Below are 23,608 nucleotides of genomic sequence, written 5' to 3' on the forward strand. Positions count from 1 at the left end.
GCATTGGGATTTTTTTTTTTTAAAGAAAAATACATCTGGGAGTAGAAGTCACTGGGTTATAAATGAGCTCTCACCCCACCAAAGAAAAAAAATAATAATTATAATAAAAATAATGGCACCATATTCTCTGATAAACCAGTGCCAGAAAAGCTCTTGGGGATCAAGTTTTGTCAGTCCCCAGCTTTTACCAATTTAAATTCTTGGCAGAGTATTAAAAAAAAAAAAAAGTATAAGGTATTTGAAACTCCAGTCCCTCAGGTACTAAATCTAGTGTTTCCTGGCAATAGATGAATGTTGCTGGAGTGAAAACCTAGCACCACAGGACCATATCTCCATGGCTGTTCGTATTTATACTTAACAGACAAATATGTCATTCTTTCGGGATCCCTTTACAGGGCCAATTTTTTTTTTCCTCTCACATGTTACCCACCCTTTTCTGATAAAAGTGAAGGCAGACCAAGGCCAGGACACAGACTTTGAGTTAGTGCTCTTTTGGTATCAGAAACCATGTTTTCCCCGAGGTGCCTAATTTCCTAAGCCATAGTATAATGAAGAAATGGAACAGGACACTTGACCCATAGCTCCCTGTGCTACCAGTGAGTGGAAGCAGGATTGACACGGCCTGGTGACAGTCACTATCCAGTCACTTCACATTTCTTTGTTCTTTCTAGTGGGACGATGATCCACTGGGAGCATCTGTGGTCCCTCAGACGTTGTTGCCAGAACCTTGGCTTGCCAAAAGATGTTTATTTAACTCTTAACTCTTTCTGCACAGGGTCCCTTGGTCATATCCATGTCTATACTCCATTGATAAAGTGTGGGCCATTTTTTCTATCCTGGGCATCTGAAATTTTACCCTACCCCAGAATCCTCTAGTTACCTTCCAGAATATTTTTCTATTCCACTGCTTCTACTCAAGTTTGTTCTCTCTCCTCTCCTCTAACCTCTGCTAGGGAGAGTTTACTCTAGAAATACCTGGAACGAATTCAAACAACTTACTTTTCCCGATTCTACAGACCATATTACAACCTTCGCCATGTAAGAAGAGAAGAGGGCACACATTTATTGAACACGTACTTCATTTGGGGCATTATGCTTAGTCCTTGTCCAGTTTTAAAGTTGGATGAAAAGTCTTCCAGACCTTGTGAAAAAAGGAACAGTATTAATATTTTAAGTACTTTCAAACCCTGAGAAGCATGGCATAAAATATTGCAATATGCCACTTCCATTTCTTTGTCCAATCTAGAGCTTCATATTTTTGTGAGTGGAAAATATATCCTTTAACTTTCAGAAAAACGAGTTTTCAGTCAAAGCGTTAAGATATCTCAACCCTCTGTACTTCGTAAAATATTTATATCATAACCTGAGGGACACGGGGCTGTCTCGGCAGAAATGGAAAATAACTGGGGTGAGGATTTTCAACAAGAAGTTGCCACAGGAACTTCCCACATCTCCTGTGAGTACCTCTTAAGCTTCAACCCACACAGCAGCCTTTCCTTGGCCCGGGCTGATGAGATGCTACTCAACCCACGAAATCAACTGAGAACCACAGCGCCAAGTCACAATGGCAGCAAGGTCGCCTTGTTTTGTTCTGCTGTTCCCAGAATAAGGCAACTGCTCAAGGCAGCCCCTGCTCTGTACCCTCCCTTTCTATTCTCCTTCTAAGAATTATTCATCTAGTCTCTCCCTTTCGGTCATGATGTCCATGCTGATCTCTATGCCTCCTGCTGACCTCTCCTCGGGGCTTTGGTACTGTGTTCCCAGCTGCCTATGGGACATCTGAACCCAGTGGCCTCGCCTCAAACTCACTGTGCCTACAAACAAACTCTTTCTCTCCCAGAATTCCCTATTTTACTCAACATCCTCTCTGCCAATTACCCACATCTGAGATACCAGCACCCTTCTGGTTCTCGAATCTCGTGTTGACAGTAGTTGCCATTAATTAATGATAACAGCTGGTTTTAATTGGATTCTTCCTATGTGCCATGTGCTTTGCCTCATTTGGCTTCAGAGTCTCCTTGAGCTCTCATCATGATTCTATGAAATAGATATTATTATTATTATTATTATTATTATTATTATTATTCCCATTTTGTAGGAGAGAAACAAACTCAGAGATGGGAAGTGGTTAGCCCAAGGTCACACTACTGAGTGTGGAACACCAAGTAATGGGTGCAGTTCAGACCTTGGTCTGTCCTTCTCCAGAGCCCACACCTCACTTCTCTACACTATATGGCAATCAGCCCAATTCTTCCAAGGAAATGTCTCTTGAAGTCCTGGTCTATTCCCAGGCCACCTCACTGCTCACCATCTTTCTCCTGAAACTGATTTCGCTAGCACTATGATTTCCCTGGATTGAGACTTTTCCCATCAGAAATATTATCAAGAGCTCATCTTTTAAGATATAATGTTTACTAAGTTGAGCCAGAACCAACCTCCAGTGGTTCTTCATGACAGCAACCTTACCCAAAGTGTGTCCTGAAATATTCCACACGCATCCCCCTCATTGGTGGGGCAAGAATTTTCTCTGTGCCAGGTAGGGGACAAGCCAGACTAATGGAGCTTTCATCCTAATGAAAAAGTAAGCATTGAGGTGATGAATGGTTTGAGAAAACATGCAAAATGGTTATGGGGGCCCCTGATCTAATCTCATCAAGCCAGCCGGTCAGGGAAGTTTCTTTTAGGAAGATCCATAAAGTGTTTATAGGCGTAACATTGGGTAGAAGGAAACTAAATATGTTTCTTTATTCCAAGTCTTCTTAAAGCTTGACAACGTGCTAAAATGTAGTGTGAACTTCCAAGGGGGTGACTTGGTGGAATGCAGCATCTCCCAGATTCTTTTGGTCACAATGCCCTCTGTTTTATAAAGTACCTTACAAAGTGAGAGAGCCATAGCATGTTAATGGAGAAAAGGCTGCCCTAGAAAATCAAGTTCAAATTCTTCATCCTGGCTTTGGTGTTCCAAACATAATTATTCACTGACCTCGAAAAGTACCCCATCCCACCTTCCTGCACATCCCTCACCATTAATGCACCTGTGTCCCAGTGCCTGGCACAGAGTAGATCCTCTTTAAGTGTTTGCCCAAAGCAGAGGGGGACAAACAACAGACTGATCTTGGATGAAATGAAGGTGAGGGTTATTCTATGTATAATATTTATTTAAATGTCACTGTGCCTACACAGTGACCTTATACACCTCCTAAAGGCTAAACTCCATTAAGACCTTATTTCTTGGGGATCCCTGGGTGGCTTGGTGGTTTAGTGCCTGCCTGCCTTCGGCCCAGGGAGTGATCCTAGAGTCCCGGGATCGAGTCCCACATCGGGCCCCCTGCATGGAGCCTGCTTCTCCCTCTACCTGTGTCTCTGTCTCTGTCTCTCTCTCTCTCTCTCTGTCTCTCATGAATAAATAAATAAAATCTTTTTTTTTAAAGACCTTATTTCTTTAGTCCTCAGACTTTTACTCTAGACAAGAGTTCAAAGAGATCAAGGACTAAAGTCAGGTAGACCTGGATTTGAATCTTCTCCACTTTTTAGCTGTGTGAATTTGGGAAAGATAGTTAACTTCTCTGTGCTAGTTTCCTCATCTATAAAATGAGAATTAGAATCCTAAGCTTTCGGGGTGACTGGGCAGAGTTAATAAGAATGCATGTAAAATCTTTGACACAGCACCTGGTATATAGTTATTTAGCAAAGGTTAGTGTGTTGATATGGTTGCAGTTGTCGACTGAGGTGTTTCCAGCCTCGACGAACTTGCAGTCTAGTCGGGAGACACAGAGTGCCTTAGCACACTGGTCATCAAATGGGCCCACATCCATCTCATGCTCAAGTGTAACCAACGCGGCAACCTGAATGTGGATCCTTCTAGGGTCATGTTCGCTGGGCCCCACAGAAAAGGAGCTGACCTTACTCCATTTGGCATGTGCTTTTAGACCCCAGGTGGAACTCTAACTCCCCAATTGGCAAGCCATGTGATCTTAGTCAAGCTCCTTTACCTATTCTCCTTTCTGGTTTCTGTTTTCATACTTCTGAAATGGTCCTAATGATGCATATTTCATTGGGCTACAGTGGAGATTAAATTAAATAAGAGCATTTGTGAAAAGGCCTTTTGTAGGGTAGGTGTATAATAACTGTCGGTTGCCTCCAATTCTTAACCCACTTTCCCTGCTCCCACACCCTGCCCACATGCCTCCCCACTGCTTCCCTGATCTGCAGGAAGTAATCCTCAGGAAGAGAGGCCCTGCCCTCCTGGGGATGGAATTTCACCCTGGTCCCCACACAAGAAGGATGCACAGGGGCGCCCAGCTGGTTCAGTTGTAGACCATGTGACTCTTGATCTTGGGGTCAAAGCTCAATTCCCATGTGGGGCATAGAACTTACTTAATTGAGGGGGAAAAAGGATGGACATACAGTGTCCAGAAGATCCTTGTAAGTTTCTGGATTCTGAAGGAAATATCAGGATTCTTCTTAGGAGAATTCTCTCAGCTTTCTGGATCCTCAGTATGGGGGCCAAATGCAGACATCCTTCTTCCCCTTGTCCTTCCTTTCTTCCCTGTTAAGCCTCCACATAAGACCTGGCCCCCTGGCATGGCCTGTTTTCTTCTGTACCCCACTAGATTTCTTCCTGGCTCTCAGAGGCAACAGTACCCCTCTCCTAAGATCCGGAAAGTCCCCACCCAAATGGAAACACCCCCATGGGTGCCTCTTTTGTAGGTCTTCTGAACCTAGAATTTCATCTCTCTGTCCTCCCCGCCAAGTCAGGGGACCCACTTGCAGGCCCCCAGCCTTTTCATATCTGGTTTCCATCAGACTCTCCAGGTCCTGAGGAAAAAAGTTGGGAAGGGATGGAAGAAGGCACAGATAACTAGTTGCAATGTCACAACATTTGATTCTCTTAGAAATTTGTAAGAGAGAGTGGCATGGTACAGTAAGTATGGTGGTAACTTGAGATAGGAACTAGAAGCTGAAGAATCTGCTCCAGTTGGGGGTGGCGGGCGGGGAGGTGCGGCTGCTGCCTGGAGGAGGGATGAGAGGGAAGCCAGTGGCTGCTGAGGAGGGACTGCAGAGATCAGAAATATCCATGGGGATTTAAGTTGTCTGCCATAGAGGTCCTGTATACTCCTCCCAGATTTATGCTGCTAAGATCTATGCTGCTCACCAAGGTACTTATGCAGATGGATTCTTTTGGGGGGGAACTCCAGTAGGGGCTGAATTCTGCAGCCAGGCTGGTGTGGACCAACAGTAAGAAGTGCTTGAAAAGAGGCAGAAGCTGGAGGACAAGAGGACTGCCTTTACCTGGCTTTCATGTGAAACATCATGGTTACTGTTCTCATGGAGCAGATGATCTCATGCAAAAAACAAATATGCAAACACCCAACTAGAATCTTAGCACAAGGACCTCAAACCAATCGTGGTGGGGTCATTAGCTTCTGATTAGGGAAATCAGAGAAGGTTTCAAAAGTTTTAAGAGATGACGTAGACGGAAAAGGGTAAGGCCATGCATGAAAGTATAAAAGAACATGTTAGTGTTTAAGGAAGCAAGGTTGAGTAATATCATGTGACTCAAGAATGGGGCTCATATCGGGGGAGTCTTGGAAACACTCAATGGAGTCGGGGTTTTATTACCCAGACAGCCACTGAAGGTTTTTGAGGGCCAGTGTGACATGATCCAGCCACCCTGACAACCGTGAAGGAGAGAGCGGAGGAGTATGCATGAGGACCTCTGAGACCAGCTGCGAAATGACTACAGTTGTCCAGGTGAGAGAGGATGAAGGCCTAAAGGATGGGTCCTAGCAGGGCTCCCTTTTCTTCTAGACCAGCTGGGTTCAAATGCGCCTTGGAATGTGCCTATAGAAGAACTTGCAACTCTTGGAGTAGTCAACAGTAAGGGTTTGTATGTCCATCAGCAGAATTTGGCTTTGGTTGTTCTCCTCAACCCCTCTTCCCCGGTTCCCAACATATCCATCAGGGAAGGGAGTCAAAGATGCTCCAGTAAAGCAGGTGATTGGCGGGCTGGGAACAATGTAGGGAGAGGGCCTGGCTGGCCTACGGGGGCGGGAGGGGGGTGTCTGGGTGCTGGGGGAGGACTGATGTGAATCCACGTGTGAGATTCAGCTGCGTATTGATCAAGCCCATTTGCACGTGAACCTCATCATCAGCTCCTGCTTAAGCCCTCGCTTCCCCGGTAATTGACTCTCGCATATTGATTAAGATGTTGATGTGTCCCAGGATTTCTCGGTGGTGATGCAGGCTCGCCTCCCGGCAGGCAGGGCTGGCAAAGCTCTCACTGTACGGCTGTCACCGCGCGCTCCTTAATGGATAAAGCTGTCATCTGAGAGCTGGAATGTCTTGCAGGCACAAAGACGAAATTAACTGTTCAATAATGTATGGGACATGGAAAAAACTTTACCCAACAACTCGAATTGATTGCTGTAAGTGTTTTGACTGCACTTGCCTGCTTTGCATAAAGTCAGCGACTTTGGCTAGCCTGATGTTCGCACACAGCCATTTCTCGGGCCCTTTCCGAATGAGAGTTGAGAGGCTTCAGTGGCTGCCAGGAATGGGCCCGTCTGGGGGTGGGGGCGGTGGGGAGCAGGTGGGCACCGAGGACACAGTCCCTCGGGATCTTTGAGTGATTCCCCGGTCTTGAAAGCAATGTGTTCCTGGCAGTTCTGCGGAATCTTGCTGGAATTGATCACCCTGGGCGAATGGGGTGAATCACTGGGTGTGGAGTTCCTCGATCCCGTGACCTCACTCTGCCCGTGACTCTCCTCCTCTCCCACTGCGTTAGGCTGAGGCCTCTGGCAGAAAGAGGCTGTCAGTCAGACCTAGCGGGGGAGAGGGCGGTTGGGTCACACGTTTAACACCAGTTTGATAAACAGTTTCCATGTCATTTAAAGTGGACCTTGCTTATGATTTGGGATTTGGTTAAATATACGCTCACTATCCCACAGATACCAGAAACTACTGTGCATTTCTCCCCGAGCCTGCTCCCCTTCTAACCTGGGAAAGGGAGAGAAAACCAAGGTAGCAGACCTACACTCTACATCTTTTTTGCCAAGCTCAGCCTTTTAAAAACATAACAAGATCCTTTGAACATAGCTCTGTTTTATCACAGGATCTTTATTGAAGTTTTAATCAACACAAGCAGCTGACAAAATAGGAGCTTGCAGATTCGGCTGTACATTATGTATCCTCCTTGTGAGTCTGAAAAAAAAATCATAGCATTAAAAAGAAGAGAAAATAAACAGCCTCGTTTAAAAAACAAATGAATCCCACCAAACCAAGGAAATCCTCTCGCACCCAGAGGAAGGCCTGCCGTGTGGCGTGCCGACTGCAGCCCTGCCGTTTGGGGCCTCATGGAGATCATTACCATAAAACAAATAACCATCTCGTTTTTGTCGCCCACTATGAGTGAACTCAAAACCTCGGGCCAGCGTCCAAAGATTCCTTCCCTGCAGGCCCTGCCAGCTCCGAATCAGGCCGACACCTCTATAGAAGGGAAAGAGGGCATGGCCCCTGTGTCCAAATCCAGATCCTTCTCTTGATCTGGCCACCATGCCTTGGCCCATGGCCTTCTCCTGTCACCACTGTCTCCATCCCCCTTCCCTTCCTTCCCTCACCCAGCAACAGACAAACACACACCAGTTTGAGTTTCTCTACTTCGGTGTGTGAGACAGTGCTGGCTGGGGTAGGAGGAACAATATACTTTTTCTATCCCCATTTGGGTCCCTTTCTGAAGCCAGGCGGCTGTCTTATGCTCCAAAAAGGGCATCTCCTGGGCCAGCATAGCTATTTGATTTAGAAAGTACTGCTTGGAAACTACTGAAGAGAGGGGCCCCAGTGGCTGTTGCCCAACTGGCATGACTCTTGCTCTGATGGCCAATGCCACATCTCTCTTCACTAAGATAGGGAGTGAATGTGAGAGCAAGGGGCGGTGTGATGATGGAGAACTGTACTCTCCGGTGGTTTAGACCTAGATTTGAATCTGCTGTGCTACTTGGAATGTGTGAGCTTAGCACCCAGGAGGTCTCACTAAGTATACATTGGCAGAAGGGATGAATGAGGAAGCGGGGGAGTATAAAGATGTGGTACAGATGGGGCACTCAAGCAAGGAGGGGATGCAAAGTCCAGAAAGATAAACTGAGCTATGTTCCCTTAGGAAGCTTTCCTGGAACAATACTTTAACTGGGTTATGAAATAACAGCTGAATTCTGGTTGGTAGAGAAGCATTGGAAGACTCAAGGTATGACCAACTGAAATGTGACAACAGATTAGCCTGTGGATCCTCAGGAATTCTGGAGATTTGCGTGGGGCTTCGAATGCCAGATGGGGCCTGGAAGTGAGTGCCGGAGTCTTGAATGCAAGAATGGCAGCTCTCCCATGGGGAATGATTATGTGGCCATAATGGAATGATCGTGAAGGGGCCATGGCGAGTCAGGACACACGGTCTGTCCAGGGAGGTCACTCCAGCATAGAATAACAAGAGTCAGGGCTAAAACTCTGGATATCAAGATAAAGAAAAGACATACTATTGGCAGGTCTCAGGGAAGGCTTCCCAGCCATACCGATCCTCCAAACACTGTGGTGGCATTCGGATCAGATTTTCAAGCTCAGAATAAAGACTTCCCAGGAAACTTCCCTAGAACTTCTGTTTCTGTGCATTTTATTGTTTTACAGCCAAATCCAGAAAACTGGACCACTTAGCCAAGACATCTTCTCATAGTCCATTCCTCTCTTCTTCCTCAGCTATTCATCCCATGCACGCTCTGGCACGTCATGGGGATACAAAGAAGCAATGCAACAGGTCCCTCTTCTCTGGTGTTCTCAGCCCACAGCAGACAGACAAACTAATACACAGACATGGCCAAAGTGCTGAAGCCCAGAGGACAATGTGGCTCTGGTACAATGTGGTACCTCTGAACTGGTCAAAGTGCAAATAGGAAGTTGGCCTCTCCAAAAAGTAAGAGAGGTTCCAAACTTTGTTCATTGCAATGGGATGACAGGGAGATCGGAAGAAGGTGGGGCGAATATACTGAAGGGTATGGTTGGGTCTGGCCAGGCACTTGGTTTGGTAGAAAAATCGGGCTGACCTAGCAAGAGCTCCACAAGTGAGCCTCCCCACCCCACCACACCCCTTGCATTTCAGGAGCTGATGCTGCTGAATGGGGAGAAGGGAGTTCCAGGAAAAACTTCATAATTATTCTGATCACCTCTAGCTTCTAGACTTCCCAATGTACAGAGAGTACTTGCCCCTTGGCCAAATGGAAAGAGCAGTAAATTAGGTCAGAACTGTAATTTATCCTCACAGGTAACTAGGGGAAATTGTCCCAGAGCCTGGGTGACCAATAGCCAGCTCCTCAAATCTGTCTCAAGGCAATCACAGCAAGTGATTTGCGGTGGTGGGAATGGAAATGATTTATTCTGAGAACCCTGTCAGCATTGCTGTTAAATCATTTGTATTTTGTTATGGGACATGAGTGAGCTAGCTGTTCCCCCAAACTACATTCCTTTGCTCCAGGCCCCCATGCCATTTGCACAACTGGTTATTTCAGGTGACAATTAACAGGAAATGATGGTAAGGGCCCCAGGGTGGTCACTTTTCCAAGGGACTCTGGGTATTAAGTTCCAATGACTTATAGTCGTTGATCTAGGTCTCCAAAAGGAAATGAGCTTCTTTTATAGTTGTCAGAGAATATCAGGGTTTTTCTTCTTCTTCTTCTTCTTCTTCTTCTTCTTCTTCTTCTTCTTCTTCTTCTTCTTCTTCTTCTTCTTACCGTTTTCTGTTTTGTCAATTTTCAGAAAGTTAAACTAAGAGTTAAAGCAAAGATTCTCTGGGGTCTCATCTGTAAGAAACACATCTATTTCTCCCCCAGTCCACACTCTAACTGGCAAACCAAAAGAATAAGAAGCAAATAATAAAGCCAAATGAAATAACATTTATTTGTGGGTTTCCCTTCAAGATGTGAGCTCTACATTATTGAGAGTGCTCCAGGTGCAGCCCTCCTGGTGGAAGGGCCAACGTCCCAGCATTTCCCACCCTGGTAGACGACCTGCTCGCTCATTCTCCTCCGAGGAACTTTGTTCCAGGTTCCAGAGAAGAGGATGCATTGGTTTCCAGGGTGAGGTAGCAAACGGCGGTCTGGCCCAGACGGGCTGGATGTGCTGGGTTTCTGTCGACTGCGGCTGCCAAGCCGGCGTGGTGCTTCTCTGCTGCCTCTGCTAAGATAGTGAGCCGGGTGTGTTTGAAGTCTGGTCTTTGGGAAGGAGACCCAAGAGAACATGAGCTGGGTTTGTCTGGATATCAAAGTCCAAATTAAAAATTTATTCCAGTGTTTGAAAAGTTCCTGGCCAAAACCTTCATCTGGATTAAAAAAAAAAAAAAAACCCACAAACACTCCCTCGTTTCTTCAGTGGCTCCAAATGAGGGGATTTATTCTGAAAAAGAACAAAATAAAGGCAAAGCCAATAGTTCCATAAGTGGACTCGGGTCAGATGGTTTCTTTGCTAAATCTGTGAGCAAAGTAATCTGTTAAACCACTCTGGGCACCTGGGAAACACTTGTTTTCGTTATCATGTTCAAATCTTCTTTTCTGCCCTCTCCACTTGCATGTCAGATCACCTGGCCCTTTACTGTCAGAGCTGGAAGGGACAGGATGAGAAAGAACTTTCCCTGCCCTCTCCTACTCCTCCTCCCCACCCCAACTCCACTGGACAGAAAGGTAGAGAAGAAGGCTTCTTATAAAGGTGTGGGTTTGGGGAGGAAAATAGAGACCAAGCAAATGATGTTATAGTAATTTTGAAATCATAAATAAAGAAGAGCACAAAAATCATCAGGCAAAAACTGGAAAAAATGAAATGGGGAAGCAGTGAAAGTTTCAACAAAAAATTGAGACCAAGGCCATTAACAAAATTCATAGGAGATAGAACTAAGTCGACATGGGGCATATTCGTGAAATACCAACAGAAGTCGAGGATGAGAGATCAGCTCTAGGGGCAAACCACCTAAAGGAAGGATCAAGATTGATATATCAAATTGAGATTGAAAGCAAAGGGCGGAATAGAGGAAGTGATAAAACCATGTCGACAGGCAGAAGCAATGGTAACTAGGAGTGGAGATGGTGCTAGAAGTACAGAAACGTAAAGCAACCCGCAGAAGGTAAATGCGAGGAATCAAATGAATCTACACAGGCCTTTGGGCCCAGCATTTTGCTATCGTTGCTTTCATAAGTTTTGTAAACTTGAAGTATAACTTTACCTGTCATCAGTGTGCAGCTTGATGAATTTCTCAGAGTGAACACACCCACGTGACCACCATTCAGCTGTGGCCGTCGAATGTTTCCGTTACTCCCAAAGCTACCATCTTTACTCTCACTCTCTGTTAGTGACCTCCTTTCGGATATCCATTGGCACAGATGAACTGTGCTCATGTTTGAAGGTCACAAAGAGTCACACCGTATTTTAAAGAAGCCTTTTTTTATTTCTTCTTTCATCCAACATTATGATTTCTGTTCATGTCCGTTCATTCTCACTGATATATGGTATTCCGTTGTATGAATAAACCATAATTTATACCATTCAACTGTTGATAGACATGTGTGTTGTGTCCAGCCTTTGGCTGGTAGAAGACAGTGCTGCTCCAAACATTCTTGTGCATGTCTTTTAAGACCCTTATATGTACATTTCTGTGGGGATAGATCTAGGAGAATGGTTGGGTCACAGGGTATGCATATATTTAGCTGTAGCAAGGCGGTAAAAGAGAGCCTTTCCAAGCAGTTGGGTCTGGTTGTAGTCCTGCTAACAGTATGTGACAGTTCCTATCGCTTCACTTTTGCACCAATACTCAGCATTGTCAATTTACCTTAAATTTTACACATTTAGTGGAGAAGTGGTTAAAATTGAATTGTGATTTTAATTTTGTATGTCTAATTTTGCACCTTTTCGTAAATTTGTTACCAGTTTAGGTGTCTTTGGTGTGAAATGGCTTTTCAACTATTGCTTCCATTTTTAATGAACCATATGTCTTGTTTTTGTTGTTTTAGTACAAGAAATTTTTACATATTCTGGATACGAGTCCTTTGATATATTTTTGGAAATATCTTCTCCCATTCTATGACTTGCCTTTCAGTTCTCTTAATGGTGTGGGTATATTTTCTTTTCTTTTCTTTTTCCATAAAAAAAGTTCTTAATTTTAATAAGATCAATTTGTCAATCTTTTGTCTTATGGCTAATGAATCTTAGGTCATTTAAATTTATCTACACCAAGGTGATGAAGATATTCTCGTGTGTTACATTACAGAAGCTTTATTGTTTAAACTCTACACTTAAGTCTATGATTCATCTGTAATTGACTTTTGTGTATGGTATGAGACAGGGGTAAAAGTAGTTTTTTTTTTTGTCTTCTGGAAATCCAATTAACTAAACCATTTATTTAAGAGATGATTCTTCACACATCGCATTATAATAACATCTTTGCTATAAAGCATGTGACTTACTGCAACTCTGTTTTTAGGTTCTCAACTCTGTTCCATCGGCCTATTTATCTCTATTTACACCAATTTCACACAGTCTTGATTACTGTTGCTTTATAATAAGTTTTGATATCCCGTAGTGCAAGTCCTTCCAACTTCTTCTTCTTCTTTAACTTTATCTTGACTGCTTTGTGTGTGTGTGTGTGTTGGGGGGTGGGTAGGTGGAGTTTTTTTAAAGAGAGAGAGAGAGCATCAGGGAAGGGCAGAGGGAGAAGGATAGAGAGAGAGAATCCTAAGCAGGACCCACATTCAGTGTGGAGTCCAAAGTGGGGCTCAATCCCACAACCCTGAGACCATGATCTGTGCCAGAATCAAGAGTTGGACACTTAAGTGACTGAGCCACCCAGATGCCCCTGTCTTGAAAATTTTTAATCTTTGAATTTCCATGTAAATTTTAGAATTAGCTTATTACCTTTCACAAAAAAAAAAGGAAGAAGAAAGGAAAGAAAGAAGGAAGAAAGGAAGAAAGGGAGGGCAGAAAAAAAATCTGCTGGGATTTTGACTGATTTTGCACTGAGGCAATAGACCAATTTAGAGAGTACTAATGATTTTACAAGACTGAATGTTCAAATCCAATATACATGATATATCCGTTCATTTATTTAAATCTTCCAAAACTATTGTCTGTAATGTTCTGCATTTTTTACCCATAAGTCAGGTGCATATTTTGCTAAATTTATTCCCATAAAGGGACTTGATTTTTTAAATGCTATTGTAAATGGTGTCAACTTTAAAATATTTTTTCTAATATCTATTGTAAGTATACAAAAATGTAATTGGTTTGTTTCTGTATCAACCTTATATTCATTAGTCTAGTTAAATCTAATTACTCACTATAATAATTCACCTATTGATCCTATATACATAATCATGTCCAGGCTTATGTATTTTCCAATACTTAAGTTTTTAAATTTCTTTTTCTGGGACGCCTGGTTGGCTCAGGGGTTGAGCATCTGCCTTCGGCTCAGGGTGTGGTCCTGGAGTCCCAAGATCGAGTCCCAGATCCGGCTCCCCACGAGGAGCCTGCTTCTCCCTCTGCCTGTGTCTCTGCCTCTCTCTCTCCCTCTCTCTCTGTATGTGTCTTTCATGAATAAATAAATAAAAATAAAAATCTAAAAAAATAAAATAAAAATGTCTTTTTCTTATCTAATTACTCTAGCTAGAACCTCATTACAACGATGGATAGAAAAGGTGAGAATGAATATCCTTTCTTGTTCCTGATCTCAGGGAGAAGTCAATTAAGTATAGGTTTATTAGACATATCTATACACATTAAGAAGTTCTCTTCTAGTTCTAATTTGATGAGAATTATCTTTTTAATCATAAACAAGTACTAAGTTGTATCAAATGTTTTTTTATTCACCTATTAAGATGGTCATAGTATTTTTTTCTTTATTCTGTAACTGTGGTGAATTATATTGCTTAATTTTTTTTTATTTGCTTATTTTTTAAGTGTTAAACCAACCTTGCATTTCTGGAATAAACTCTGTTTTCTCATGATATTTGATTGTTTTAATACATCTCTTTGCTAATATTTCGCTTAGGAATTTCATATCTATATTCTTCTCCTATAAAGTCCTTGACAAGTTTCAGTATCAAGGTTATGCTGGCCTCATAAAATGAGTAGAAAAGTGTTTCCTCTTTTTTCTATCCCCTGGAAGGGTTTGTGTAACACTCATATTTTCCTCAGATGTTTGAAAGAATTTTCCACTCAAACCATCTGGGCCTTAACATTTCCTTGTGGGGAATTTTAAATTATGAATTTAATTTCTTTAATAAGTAGATGAATATTAGAATTATCCATTTCTTCTCATATCAGTCTTTTAGCATTTTCTAGGAATTTGTTCATTTCACCTACATTTTAAAACTCATTAATATAAAATTATTCATGATATTTTCTTAATATTTTTAATGTCTATATGGTATGTATTGGTAACCTATGAAAACTCTCTTTTTATCTACTTTATCTAGTTCAGGGATTTATTTACTAGTCTTTCTCTAAAGGAGATAGACAGGGATCCCTGGGTGGCGCAGCGGTTTGGCGCCTGCCTTTGGCCCAGGGCGCGATCCTGGAGATCCGGGATCAAATCCCACGTCAGGCTCCTGGTGCATGGAGCCTGCTTCTCCCTCTGCCTGTGTCTCTGCCTCTCTCTCTCTCACTGTGTGCCTATCATGAATAAATAAAAATTAAAAAAAAAATAAAGGAGATAGACAAATACATAGAAACTCATTAAACAATGAAGAATTAAAGTAATGTCAGCTTAAAGGTATATAGTAAATGTTTTAAAGGAAGAGAAATTATGGTTGAAAAGCCCAAAAGAGACCAAAGTCTCTTGACTTTGAAGACTTTGAAGTCTTTGAGCTAAGCCTTGAAGGAAGAAGGAGAATTTGGGCAAGTGTAAAGAGAAGAAAAGACACTGTTGGCAATAGGGATTCTTGGAAATAGTCATTTGGATAAAGTACAGCAGAGAATCAGGGGAAGTGGGAAGCCTGAAAGATGAGAGGGTTGAGACTAACAGGAGACTTGAGTCATAGACAATGAGAAGACAGTGGAAATTTGTGATATTTTGCTATCCTGAATATTTGGTAGACACAAGGAACAATGCTGAGAAAAGACTCCAAGTTTTCCAGCATGGTGATTGGGAGGATGGTGGTGTGTCCAGAAAAAAAAAAAAGGCAAGAGAAAGAGCATTTCAGGGATTAGGAATTAGACTTCAGAGGTATCAGCATAAAGTTAGAGACTGAAGTCAAGGGAGGGAGCTCAAGGAGATGACCAAGCTGAGTCCAGGACTATTGACTAGCAACTCCCTTTAAGAAGTAAGAGAGAAAGGAGCCAATAGCACAGGAGAGAGTGGAGCGTGGAGCCATGGAGGGCAAGAAGCAGGGTTACCAGTCTGGGAAAGTTGATGGTATGAGCTTACACAGACCAGGTGAGTGGCAAGGACTGAGAAAGCCCCTATACATGGCATGTGTAAAATCACTGTGGACCTTTGTGGTATTTAAGGAGACCATGAATATTTAGTGTCAATGAGGGGAGAAGAGAGAGTGTCATTCTAATGGGTATGATTTTCCAGGCAACTCTCATCTCATTCGATGGTTATTTAATGGCTCCATTTGCCAAGGACCATCTTATGGCAGCGAACAAAAGATGCATGATCCTTCTCCTATTAGGCTTCCTAGCAATAAAGCTAAACATCAAATAAATATAAAAAATAATTTAGAACCATGAGTATTGCTTGGGGCAAAAGAAGAAGAGTTTAGGAGACAGAATAAAAGAAAGAGCCTGACTGAGATGGCAGGGAGGAGCCAGGGAATGCCTCACCATAGGTTGCATGCCCGACCATAAATGGATTGTGACAGTCAATATGGAAGTAATCAAGCGAGCAGCGTGAGTGCCTCATTCAGGGGTCCCATAGACTCCGAAGTTCTAGAATTTGCAGTGCATCACAACTCCCCATCTTCATATATTGCCCAAACCTGGTTCCCATAACATGCCTATCTTCAGGAGATAGAAGTTGAAGGGGGAAATTTGTAGTTTGACGCATTTTTCTTCAAAAGCACATGGGGAAGATGAATCTACCAGTGTTAAGTTATCAGGTTGAGAGACTATGAAGGCTAGTCTGATTAATTGTAATTATCATTTTAACATTTATAATGGGGACTCATAATCATATTGCTTCTAGAATATTGTCATTATCTTTCACTTTTGAAATGCTTGGGTTTCCCTACAGACTTGGAAAGGGGCTTTTATTAGGCCCAGATCATCAATCCAGACCTTTTAAGGTAAGGGTGTTGCTACTCCAGAAGCCAAAGAGACATTTGTGAGCCTGGGAAGAAAGCACTAAATAGTCATTAGCTCCTTCAATCTGTTTACCAGCCCTCCTGTTGCTGAGGTTAGACTGGCCTCAAAATTAACACTCTGCCCTATTTGTCCATCAGCATTGTTGTCTCACAGAGCGTGTTCTCAAGTGGCCATGGGCAAACCTTGTCTCATGCCAAAGCTATGTTCCTGGAGAAAAAAAAAGTCTAAATTTTAAAATTTAGTGTATTCAGTTCCATTTGATATGAAGAGTGCGTTTAAAAGAAAGCCCCACTCAATACATTTAAAGCAAGTATCCATTATTTGCTCTAACTGGTCTCAGAACTCCGGTGTAGGGAGTGTTTGCTCCCTTCTTTTATCATGGGGGCAACTTCATATCCAATTGGTTTCTTCTCACCTCTGGTGACCCCTTCATACAAGCAAGGATGCTCCATGCAGCTCTACTCTCATCCACCCTCAATGAGCCATTTCTGGTCATCCTCCTGTTCCAGCCTTTCTCTCAGTCCCCGGTAGTCTCCCCAGGTGTCTTGGGTCTTGTCTCACTTAGGCACCTTCTCCGTGGGAACCCTGGTCCCTGAGCATCTCGGTTGACCCCTGCACCTTGAACTGTCCGTGTTAAGACCTCTTGGAATCCACAGGGATAACTCACCAGTGACCAGGGGCAGAGCAGCTGTATCAACTCAGCTTAGGGAAGCTCAAGTATCCAGTGATCTTGGCTGTGTGGAGTTTGAAATGAAGCCCAACATATTACTCACGGCAAAACCAGGGGCCAGCCAAGTTAAATAGAACGCTCCCCAAAACGTTCACGGGCTGATTTGAGAAGGAAGCTCCGATCTGAAGAGCGGCTATTTTGTGCCTGCTTATATTTTTTTAAACAACACGCTCTCCTCAAGTGAGATGGGAAAAGTAGAAACCTCAAAGAACGATATTTGTTAATTTAAAAAGCTGAGACCTGTGATCATATGCCATGTCCCTTTAACTTCCTAAGAATGGCCAGAATTTTAGTGAGCAATTCTTTTTCCAGAAACTGTGCTGAGGCACCCAGTAAGCATGTTCCCACCTAATCTTCCTGCTAACTCCACGGCATAGGCACCATCAACCGTCCCCCTTTGCAGATGGCAAGCTGAGGCCCAGAGAACTCACACACTCTGCTGTTGAGCGATGCAGCTAGAGTTTGAACCCTGGCAGCCTGCTTCTGTATTCTCACCTGCCCTAAAACAAATGCAAGTACTCAGGAGCTTCCACAAAGAGAGCACCTCAAGAGAAAGTCATGATGTTACACCAACGGTCTATGAGTGGAAGCCAGTTTGTGCTTGAAAGAAAACTGAAGGCTAGGAGTTCAATAAAGCTGAACACACCCCATTGAACCAGGCAAGGCTTGAGTTTGCAGATGATTTTCCAACCAGAGGGAGCTCATTGACTTGGAGGCGGAAAGAGGATCGTTTAGTGAACATACAGAAAATGTTTTTATTTTCAGCTTTTTCTACCCCCCCTAGTGCAACGGTCGAATCTGAGGCCATGGGTCCTTTCCTCTGTTGCCCTTCCTACCTGGGATTGTTTCAAGAAGCCTGAAGCTGAGTCCTGGGTTCCCCACTGGCCAGGCCTGCCGCTTCATTTCATCAGGTACCTGCACCACCCTTTGCAGCTGCCTGTCCACATGGACGTGTTTATTCGAGCACTGAGAATCTCACTTCTTGAAAAGCTCCGGGAATTAGATTGTTTTCCACACTGAAAGTTTTCATTTGAAAAATAACCTTCTTTGTTTAACTAATGAAAAGGAGGGGCTGCCCTCACTTCTCGGGCTGGGTAAGAATTCCACGGGCAGTAATTCTGTTTCTCAGTGGAAAATGTTTCGGTTTCTTAATGTTGTTTTGCAGATTGGCCCCCGCCCGGCCCTCACTCCAAGGACCACACATACACACGCACGCACACTCGTCCATGCACAGTGCAAGGCTTCCCACCCTTCCCTGCTGGGGGCTGGGGATGGCTGCACCCCCTTCCAGCACCTGCAGAACAGAAACGAGGTGGGTCAGTGGCTGACACCCAGCCAGAGGCACTGCTGCCTGCTCGGGAACGGGATGCCTTCCCCGGGCCGCGCTCTGAATCCCAGAGGCTGGGTGGGCCGCGGAGGGAGGAAATTAGACTCCGAGCTTCTCTTGTTTCCATGCACCCCCATGTCAAGCCCTTCTCTCACACCATGGAGGGGGTGGTCTAACATTCCCTTCTCATTAGGTTAGTAGGAAATGGTAGTAAATGCTGCACTGTCATCGTTGGACTTACAGCGTGGCCGGCGTGGTGCTGAGTGGTCAGGACTGTACCAAGGGAATCAAAACGTGGCCCCAGAGGCAACATCATGGAAGGAAGAAAAATGTAGACGCCCGGATCAGATGGACCTGCTCCGTCACCTGACAGCTCAGCCCGTGGGCAAGCTGATTCTGTGTCTGCGGCTGCCGACGGGGAAGTTATGTGTCCCACGGGGATGGCCGGTGCCACGGACGATGTTCGCCACACTGCGGATGTCCACGGAGCATCTTTCTTCCCTTCTCTGTTCTCTGAAAATTGCCCATCTCTGTGGTCCTGGGGTCCTGGGATCGAGTCCCACATAGCAGGATCGAGCCTGCTTCTCCCTCTGCCTGTGTCTCTGCCTCTCTGTATCTCTCGTGAATAAATAAATAAAATCTTGAAAGAAAGAAGAAGAAAGAAAGAAAGAAAGAAAGAAAGAAAGAAAGAAAGAAAGAAAGAAAGAAAAAAAGCTGCCCATTTCTTATCTACCTCGGGAGACAAATCCCTGGGAGACCAGATACAAACTGTTGAGTGCTGTCCCAGCAGAGCTGAGCCACGAGTCCCGCTGTGGAGTTAGGGTGAGAAGTCAACAGGGCCCTGTGTGTTCTAGGGACCCAAGGATCTGTCACCAGTAGGAACTGTTCAGTCCAGCAAATTTGAAGAATTCCCTCTGTCTAGATTCTTCGTATGGGAAAGATACAGCTGCCCTGAGTGTGTGGCTTAAAATGAGCAAAAGTGATAGACGAGAGGAGTGCTATTATGAAAATAGACATTTCAAAGATCCACATGTGAAAAATGTAGAGTCGGCTGCTAACCTGGCGTACATGAATAGCTTTGAAAGAAGATAGAGATGATATGAACAAGTGTGTCAGTCAGATTGCTTTTGGTTTTAGGTGCCAGAAACCCTCTTCTAATATTACCTGAAGCAAATAAATTAACAAGGAATTCACTGGGTCATATAACTAAGGCATTCTGGGTTAGGTTCTCAGCTGGGCCTGAGAGCTAGCTTGTTCTTTCTCTCTCTCTCCTTCCTTCTCTCTCTCTCTCTCTCTCTCTTTCTCTCCATCTCCTCATTTTGTCAGATAGCCGAATTCTCTCCTCTTTGTGACTAACTTCCTGCTCCTGGTTTAGCAACCCAGCAGAGAGAAACTCTCTCAGCATCTGTAAGTCAAAGCCAGGGAAGACTCAGCCCCGAACCTGCCACTGGCTAGAGAAGAAGGTGCCATCCTCCCTTTGTGGTGGTTGACCGAAATGTTTGTGAAGGATTCACTCTGGGTAGGTACTGTTCTAGCTCCCAGGGATGCAGCAGAGAGTGGGACTAACCCTGCAGCTCTTGGCATCTGCCCTTCTCCTCCTGGTTTTGGGAAGTTTCTAGAGATAAGAACTCTGGAGCTCCTACTGAATTGTCAGTTACTCCTGAGAAACCCATGGAGACCTTACAAACCCAAGAAATTATTTTTAAGGGGAAAACACACTCACATATATGTATATATAGGCACAGGTAAATCCATATGTATGTGTATATATATAGAAATCTATATATATATAGAAATATATATATATATTTCTTCTTGATCGAAAGAAGGTGGGATGTTCTATAATCCTATAATCAATGGTATGATATGGAATCAATTCTGTACCCTCTCTGCACTATAATGGGCACTGTGGTTTTAAGTTACAGGAGAATAAACACCTACTCAAATTTTCTGTATTTGGAGAGAGCAGTAGATTTGTGTTCCTTGATAACTCAGATGTGTGATGGGATAGGAGGGAAATCTCACCAAATATAGCTTATCTAGTATAGTACTTATCGAATACCTACCCAGGCCTATCCCCAGATATACAATAACAAGTAGTGCAGCATCTCTGCTTCATGGATAGACTATCCAGGGCAGGGACCTGCGTGCAAACTGAGCATGCTACACCGGGTAAGTGTTCTAAGGGAGATATCCAAGTGCATTGCATTATAAGGCGTCCAAGACGCGTGGCAAGCTGTTTGTACTGAACGTGGGGAAGAACTGGTTTCACCTCATCTCAGACTGGTTGCCTAGAACTCCAGCGGGAGCCTTGGCTGGAAGCTGAGGGGTTTGGGAGAAAGGTGAGCACAGGCTTTTATAGGGGGCCTTTCAGCCAGCTGAGGCCACAACTTGCTAAGCACGCTTAACCTCTGCAGGCCCAAGGTGGTGTGCGACAAGCATCCCCAGGGCCTGCTGGACAATCATTACTTTTATTATGCTTCTTTACTGTCAGGTACTCTGAAATCCACATGGACTGCTCTTATGATTTCAGGTTGTCCCCAAAGAGAAACTCAAGAATCGGTGATGAGCAGAGCAGGAGAGGGAGCCGCCTGCCTATCTCAAAAGGGCACATCACCATAATCACAGATATACCGTGAGCATATGCAGAAAGGATGTAGGGGGGGTGGGCAGTGTACGTCAGGAACAGCCGAGAGGATACATAAACCATGTACTTCCCTTCCTGCACCTCCCCCTCCCCAAAGGGTGCCTTTAAAATACGTAATGGGTGCCCACGTCTTCTCCCTGATCCCGCAGAACCTCCCCTCCCCCGCCAGCCACCTTTGCCGCTCTTCCACTGAATTCACCCTGGGTCTCCCCTGGGCGGGCTGTTGCCTTCATATTTCATGCGGAATGTGCAGCTTCCCAGGAGCCTGAGGCATGCCCTGCATTCTGATGCATCGGCCAGCTCTGACACCAGACAGCTCCAGAGCATGCCTAATGAGGAGGCTGGCACTGGGCGCAGGAGTCAGTGGGCTGCCAGGGCCTGCTGCACCCGGTGGGTGACAGGGAGGCGGGCGGCTGGGCCAAGGAGACAGCCAGGGGGTGCTTTTTACGATTTGCCTGTCCCCAGATCCGACACACCTCAGCGGATCCTAATACCAGCAATGGATCGAGCCCGAGTGAAGGAGCAATTCAGATCCAGAAACGTCCTTGGGAAAAGCCTGAAGTTGAAATAGGAAGGAGAAGCCGTGGAGAGCGGGAGGGGTTGCAGCTCGGACTCGCTCCCCCTCCGGCAGGCAGGGCGGCGGCCTGTTTCAGCATCAGTACCCGAGGAGGGCCGCTTCCTCCTCTTCCTAGAGACCGCCTCATTATCTAAGAGATCCTGCCGAACAGAAGCTTTTCCTGTCCCGAGAGCCTCACCTCCCTTGATTTCACACATTGCTCCTCATTTTGGCTGGCCCTATCAGGACCAAGAGACACTCACTTCCCCTGGCATTCAGCCACTTAGAGCTGGAGGCAGAGTAAGCGCCTATTGTCATCCTCCCAAGGCCCGGTGGGAGTGATGCTGACATGCGACCCATTGATCCTGCCCTCTACCTGACGCTTTTCCCAAGCCTGGCCTCGTCTGGTCATCCCACTGAACCGACAAGGTAGGTGAGGCTAGCTCCATTTGACACACCCAAGGCCACACAACAGACCAGTGTCTCCAACCCTGGCCAGTCCTCTGTGCTTTCAGACGAGCCGGTCACCCACAACAACATGCCTACCATTCCACTCAAGAGTACATGGAATGAGGTAGCATACCACGATTCCCAGTGATTGAGTTTAGATTTAATGTTAGTAAGGGTAATTTTCACATTTCATAGAGAAGATCAATAGTTAGGTCATGAAATCTAACAAAAAGTTCTTCCTTTCAAACTTTGGTTTCTGGGGGTGCCTGGGTGGCTCAGGTGGTTAAGCATCCAACTTTTGATTTCGACCCATGATATCAGGGTCCTGGGATCAAGCCCCACATTGGGCTCCACGCTCAGTGGGGAGTCTGCTTGTGATTCTCTCTCTCTGCCCCTCCCCCCACTCATGCTTTCTCCCTCTCTCTCTCTCAAAATAAATAAATCTTTTTTTAAATTTTTTTTAATTTTTATTTATTTATGATAGTCACAGAGAGAGAGAGAGGCAGAGACACAGGCAGAGGGAGAAGCAGGCTCCATGCACCGGGAGCCCGATGTGGGATTCGATCCCGGGTCTCCAGGATCGCGCCCTGGGCCAAAGGCAGGTGCCAAACCGCTGCGCCACCCAGGGATCCCTCAAAATAAATAAATCTTTAAAAAAATACACAAAAACTTTTATTTCTGTCATCGTTCTGTGTGTGTGTGTGTGTGTGTGTGTGTGTGTAATCAGCCTTCTCTTTTGGCACAGGGGGCAATAATTTCATAATAAGAAAGCCATCCTTTATTGCGTTCTTACTGTGCACCCCACACTTTTCGTTCATTATCTCATGTCATCCTTCTGACACTGGAAGCAGGTGATACTCTCCCACTCTGCAGATGAGGAAGCTCTTGCTCAGAGAAGCTAAGCAACAGACCAAGGCCACAAAGCTCTTGAGTGACGGGGCAGGAACCTAAATGACTTGAAACTCCATGCTTCTACCCCGTAAAGGTAATGCTCATATTAAACCACCTTGGTCTGCAGCCACATCATATAAGCATGTCTTTAATATGACTCGATGTCCCTTTATTTTCTGCATCATCATTATTCATGTACTTCCTGCCCACTGAAAATATCTTGAAATATCTCCCTTGTTAGTTTCTGCATTTATATTTTACTGGCTCTATTTTTTTAAGATTTATTTATTTTAGAGAGAGAGAGAAAGAGGTTAGAAGCAGGAGGGGCAGAGGCAGAGGGAGAGAGAGAATCTCAAGCAGACTCTACCCTGAGCACAGAGCACCTGAGGCTCGATATCACGTCCCCAAGATCACCACCTGAGCTAAAACCGATAGTCAGATGCTTAACTGACTGTGCTACCCAAGTGCCCCTTTATTGGTTCTATTCTTATTTTATGATTCTTTAGAATCTGTCCTTTTTCAGGACAGAATAATTCCCACTTTTAACTCATAAGTTAATTTTCTGTTGTTATTGAATACTTCTAGAGTTAGAGTTAGAGGTTTATAATTGGAGAAGACCTTGGAGATGGCCTATCCCCACCTTGCTTCCAAGGCAGGAATTGGCCCTACAATAGCCCA

The 23,608-nt window shown here is 44.6% G+C and overlaps 3 long non-coding RNA genes across 3 annotated transcripts in view; 1 reads left to right on the forward strand and 2 right to left on the reverse strand.

Annotated features, from left to right (window-relative positions):
• Positions 1-1,039: 1,039 nt before the first annotated feature.
• Positions 1,040-2,805, reverse strand: LOC112650585 (uncharacterized). The gene is made up of 2 exons (XR_003130298.2): positions 2,467-2,805; positions 1,040-1,141 (listed from the first exon to the last, which is right to left on the reverse strand). It is a non-coding gene; the product is annotated as an uncharacterized LOC112650585 (long non-coding RNA).
• An 87-nt stretch (positions 2,806-2,892) lies between these two features.
• On the forward strand, positions 2,893-23,024 carry LOC112650383 (uncharacterized). Its single transcript, XR_003130126.3, has 5 exons — positions 2,893-3,130; positions 5,627-5,754; positions 20,920-21,021; positions 21,499-22,018; positions 22,891-23,024. It is a non-coding gene; the product is annotated as an uncharacterized LOC112650383 (long non-coding RNA).
• The window catches only part of LOC112650384 (uncharacterized), a 29,805-nt gene continuing 16,112 nt past the window's right edge, over positions 9,916-23,608 (reverse strand). The window contains exon 3 of the long non-coding RNA XR_007414004.1: positions 9,916-10,434. This is a non-coding gene — a long non-coding RNA (uncharacterized LOC112650384). The remainder of the gene's footprint in view (positions 10,435-23,608) is intronic.

The sequence above is a fragment of the Canis lupus genome, chromosome 11 (assembly GCF_003254725.2).
Source record: "Canis lupus dingo isolate Sandy chromosome 11, ASM325472v2, whole genome shotgun sequence".
NCBI classification, from domain to species: domain Eukaryota; kingdom Metazoa; phylum Chordata; class Mammalia; order Carnivora; family Canidae; genus Canis; species Canis lupus.